Below are 6,101 nucleotides of genomic sequence, written 5' to 3' on the forward strand. Positions count from 1 at the left end.
GGTCCTCTGCTTCTTCTAGTCTACTGTTGATGCTTTCTATTGAGTTCTTTATAGCAGTGATGTCATTTTTTATTTCTTCTTGGTTTTTCTTCATTTTCTCTTGGTTCTTACACATATTGTTGAATTTTTCTTCCATTCTTTTCATCCACCTTATGGCCATTTCTCTGAATTCTTTCTCTGGCAGGTTGCTTGCCTCTATTTCGTTTACTTCCTTTTCTGGTAATGCCTGTTTTTCTTTCATATGCGGGCTGTTTCTTTGTCTCCCCATGATCTTTCTTCTCCAGGTGTTTGGTTATTTAGTTCTTTCTCCGCTGTGTTGAGTTAAAGGCACAAAATACAACACAACAAGGCACAATGCACAAGGCACTGAACACAAATGTATTCACAATACTAATAACCCCAAATAAAGTGACCAGCAGGGCAAAGAGAATTAGGGGATAATGAAGAAAGAAGAGAAAAAGAAAAAGAGAAAAAGAAAAAAAAAAGGAGTGCAAAAATGAAATTGGAAGAAGGAAAAAAAGAGTAAGAGAGAAAAGAAAGAGAATGCAATAGAAGCGGGGAAGAAACTATTTATATGGGGAGAAAACTCCAATAGAACAGCCACTAATCCCAACAAATTCTAGCATCAGATCCCTGGAGATGAATGCAATCTACAAACAACAACTAATATCAAGCAAGGCGATGGAAAACAGAAGCAAAAAAAATAACCAGAAAAAAAAACAGAAAAATAAAAAGAAAAAGCAAAACAATCTCACAAACAAACATAAAAAACCCAATATACTCAACAATCAAGCAAACAACAACAAAATGACAGAGATAAAAAAAATTTGGATAATGAAGAAAGATAAGAGAGAAGTGTATATCGATTTAGAGCAGGGGATTGTAAATTAGATATATAAATAGGGTGAAATTTTAACAGGGGGTAAAAAGAAGGAATAGGGAAAATCTAAAGCAGGAATAGGGTAAGAGAAACAGGACAACAAAAGGGGAAAAGTGAGGGAGAGAGTTTTGGCATAAAGGTAAATTTGAGGTAGAGTAAAAGGTTGCTAAAGGAAAGATGAAAATAGAATGTAGAACACTAATCCCAAAATAAAATAAAGAGAAAATAAAATGACACTTAAAAAAAGTAAAATGGTAGTAGTAGTAATAATACTTGTTAAAAATAAAAATGTAGTAATTAAAAAAAAATCAGGTGATAAAACATGTTAGTTTCTTAATTAAAAGGTGAAAAAAATAAAAATGTGCAGTAGTGAAGGTCCTTCACTTCTTCTACTCTTCTGTCTGACACGCCTTAGTACTGTCAGGTATTCAGGAGAGTGTTGAAGTTCCCTGCGATACACTGTTCCTCCATGTTGTAAACCACAGTCCTGATTTTAAAGCAGGCCGTATTTGTTTCCCAGACTGCCTTTATTTGTGTTTACAGAAGAGACAGTTTGTGGTTCAGCCACTGGGTGGCAGTGTTTCTGGATTGACCTCCGAGGCTATAAGTCCTGTCTAGCCAGTAGTTAGGTTTTGTTTTCCCTATTGCACTTACTACTGGTTTGGGAAAGTCAACTGCCCAGAGCTGGTTCTTTGATCGTTACTCCCCGCTCTGTTTCCCAAGTTCCACAAAAACAACTTTCCCCTGCAGTCTCTGTGAGTGACCCCAATTGGGCGATCTTATGTATTGGGTTTAATAATCAAACGCAAAGATTTAAGGGGGAGAGGAAAAGAGGGAAAAAAAAGAGCCTGAGAGGGTGTGCAAATTCACAAACCTCCACCATCCTGCTCTGTGCCCAGTCTCTTCCGCAGGTCCTCTCTCCCCTGGCACTAAGCAGCCAGCACACTGGCAAAATCCGAGGCTGCCTTTTTGCATCCAGTCCAGCTATAGGCTTATTTTTAGAGTTCCCTTCTGCCAGCAGCCCTGCAGGACCCCTTCCACACTTGCGGATCATGCTGGCCCCAATGGCCCGCGGACTTTGTGGGGCGCAAATTACCCCCGTGCGGTCCTCTATCCAACCTGAATTGCAGACCGCACCTTTATCTGGGCGAAATCTGACCTTTCCATGAGGAGGAGCAGGGCTCGTCTAAGTCCACATATTCGCGCTGCTTGAGATCCAGTGTTTCTGGATTAGTAGCTAATCCCTGGATGCTGTGGTTGCAGGATTTCTGGATGTATATGCTTCTGATAACAGGCACTCAAGATGGCGCGATCTCCAAGGCTGATCCAGCGCTCTGGGAGATATTTCAGCAGCATTGGAGATTGCCGGTTAGGGGAGCCCAATCCGGCAGTCTCCAACAGTCCCCTTTCTCTGGGAGTCCTCTGCCTTTCCTGGCTGCAAACTGTCTCCCAGCTGAATCTACTCTGCCTATTCGGGCTGGATGTTATTTGTTTCAGCTGCTCACCCTATCTGCTCCGGGAAAAGGCACGGGACACGTCCGTCTATACCGCCACCATTTTTCAGTCCGCACATGAGACATTTTCAAAGATAGACCACATATGGGGTCACAAGCAAAGTCTCCCCAAATTCAAGAAGATTGAAATCATATCAAGCATCTTCTCAGACCACAATGGCATAATATTAGAAATCAACTACAATAAAAATGATCACAAAAATTCAAACACTTGCAAGCTGAATAGCATGCTATTAAACAATGATTGGGTTACCAAAGAGATCAAAGAAGAAATTACAAACATCTTGGAAATGAATGACAATGAAAACACAACAATCCAAAATCTATGGGACAGAGTGAAAGCAGTCTTGAGAGGGCAGTTTATAGCTCTACAGGCCTAACTCAAAAAACATGAAAATATGGTAATAAATCATCTAACTCTACCTCTAAAAGAATTAGAAAGAGAGCAATAAGAAAAGTCCAGCGAGAACAGAAGGAAGGAGATAATATAGATCAGAGCAAAAATAAATGACATAGAGACCAAAAATCCAATACAACAGACCACTGAAACCAAGAGCTGGTTCTTTGAAAGGATAAACAAAATTGATGAAACTCTCGCCAGGCTCACCAAGAAGCAAAGAGAGAGGACCCAAATAAAATCAGAAATGAAAGAGGCAAAATAATAACAGATCCCACAGAAATACAAAGTATTGTTACAAAAATACTATGAACAACTCTTTCCCAACAAACTAGACAATTTAGAAGAAATGTACATATCCCTAGAAAAATACAACCTCCCCAAAATCAGGAAGAATCTAATAATCTCAATAGGCCGATAACTATGGAGGAAATTGAAGCAGTCATCAAAAAGCTTCCAGAAAAAAAAATTTTCCAGCAAACAAAAGCCCTGGGCCAGATAGCTTCACAGGGGAGTTTAACCAAGCATTCAAAGAAGAAATAAAACCTATCCTCCTCAGACTATTCCAAAAAATTCAAGAGGAGGGAACACTTCCAAGCTCATTCTATGAAGCCAGCATTACCCTAATACCAAAACTAGATAAAGACAAGAAAAAGAAAGAGAACTAAAGGCCAATATACCTCATGGACAAATGCCAAAATCCTCAACAAAATTCTAGCAAATTGGATCCAGCATTACATCAGAAAGATCATAAACCATGACTAAGTAGAATTTATCCCGGGGATGCAAGGGTGGTACAATATCCCCAAATCAATAAACATGATTCATCACATAAACAGATTGAGAGATAAAAATCTCATAGTCATATCAATTGATGCAGAAAAAACATTTGACAAAATCCAACAGCCTTTCTTGATAAAAACCCTCAGCAAAATGGGAATAAAGGAATCATATCTAATAAAAGCCTTATATGACAAACCTACAGCCAACATCATATTCAATGGGCAAAACCTAAAACCATTTCACCTAAGAACAGGAATGAGACAGAGGATGCCTACTTTCACCACTCCTGTTCAACATAGTTCTGGAAGTGCTAGCCATAGAAATTAGACAAGAAGAAGAAATACAAGGTATCAAAATTAGAAAAGAAATCATAAAACTGTCATTATTCACAGATGACATGATACTGAAAGACTCCATTAAAAAATTATTAGACTTAATAAGTGAATTTGACAATGTAGCAGTATACAAAATTAATGCCAAGAAATCTATGGCTTTTTTATACACCAATAATGAACGTACAGAAAGAGAGATTTTAAAAAAATCCCGTTTACCATTGTACCAAACAAATTAAGATACCTAGGTATAAACTTAACTAAGGAGGTAAAAGATCTGTACTGAGAAAACTACAGGACATTGAAAAAAGGGATAGAGGAAGACATAAACAGATGGAAGAACATACCGTGCTCATGGGTTGGTAGAATGAACATCATTAAAATGTCCATACTACCCAAAGCAATCTATAGATTCAATGCACTCCTCATTAAAATACCAAAGGCATATTTCATAGACCTAGAATTAACTCTCCAAAAATTCATCTGGAATAAAAGAAGACCCCGAATAGCTGCAGCAACCCTGAGAAAGAAGAAAAGTAGGAGGGATCTCAGTACTAGATATCAAGCTGTATTGCAAAGCCACTGTTCTCAAAACTGCCTGGTACTGGCACAAGAACAGCCATATAGACCAATGTAATAGAATAGAGAACCCAGAAATCCACCCAACCCACTATGCTCAACCAATATTTGACAAAGAAAGCAAGAGCATACAATGGAGTCAAGACAGTCTCTTCAATAAACGGTGTTGGGAAAATTGGACAGATACATGCAGAAAAAATGCAACTAGACCACCAACTTATATCACATACGATTAAAAAAAACTCAAAATGGATAAAGGCCTTAAATGTAAGACAGAAAACCATAAAAATCTTAGAGGAATCCACAGGCAGCAAAATATCATACATATGCCGAAGCAATATCTTCACCAATACAACTCCTAGGGCAAAGGAAACTAAAGAGAAAATAAACAAATGGGACTACATCAAAATAAAAAGTTTATCAAAAGAAACCATCAACAAAACAAGAAAACCCACTGCATGGGAGAACATATTTCTCAATGTTATCTCTGATAACAGTTTCATCTCCAAAATTTATAGGGAACTCATATAACTTAATAAAAGGAAGATAAACAACCCAATCAAAAAATGGGCAAGAGTGCTAAATAGAAACTTTTTGAAAGACTACATACAGAAGGCCAAGAGACATATGAAAACATGCTCAAAGTCACTAATCATCCGAGAAATGCAAATCAAAACGACCATGAGGTACCATCTCATACCTGTCAGAATGGCTATCGTCAACAAATCAACAAATGATAAGTGATGGCGAGGATTCAGAGAAAAAGGAACCCTCGTGCACTGCTGGTGGGAATGCAGACTGGTGCAGCCACTGTGGAGAACAGAACGAAGTTTCCTGAAAAAACTAAAAGTGGAACTGCCATTTGACCCAGTGAGCCCACTTGTAGGAATATATCCCAAGAAACTATAAACACTAATCATGCAGGATATATGCACCCCTATGTTCATAGCAGCACAATTTACCATAGCTAAGATTTGGAAACAGCCTAAGTGCCCATCAGCAGAAGAGTGGATTAAAAAGTTGTGGTACATCTACAAAATGGAATACTACGCAGCTGTAAAAAAGAAGGAACTCCTACCATTTGCAACAGCATGGATGGAGTTGGATAGCATTATGCTAAGTGAAATAAGTCAGTCAGAGAAAGATAATTATCACATGATCTCACTCATTTGTGGAATATAAAAAACATAAACTGATTAACAAAAACCGATCCAGAGGCAGAGAAGCGTCCATTAAACCATCAAACCTCAGAGGGAAGGTAGAGGAGGGTAGGTGTAAGGGGAAGAGATCAACCAAAGGACTTGTATACGTGCATATAAGCATAACGAATGGACACAGACACCAGGGGAGTGAGGGTTGAAGGTAAGGGGGGATAAGGGCACATATGAAATATCTTAACCAATAAAGAAAAAAAATGATCAGAGCGTAAATAAATGACATAGAGACCAAAACATCAGTACAAAAGATCAATGAAAACAAGAGCTGGTTCTTTGAAAGGATAAACAAGATTGATGAACCTCTAGCCAGGCTCACCAAGAAGCAAAGAGAGAGGAACCAAATAAACAAAATCAGAAATGAAAGAGGCGATGTAACAACAGACCCCACAGAAATACAAA

This window comes from Myotis brandtii, unplaced genomic scaffold (genome assembly GCF_000412655.1).
Source record: "Myotis brandtii unplaced genomic scaffold, ASM41265v1 scaffold373, whole genome shotgun sequence".
Classification (NCBI taxonomy): domain Eukaryota; kingdom Metazoa; phylum Chordata; class Mammalia; order Chiroptera; family Vespertilionidae; genus Myotis; species Myotis brandtii.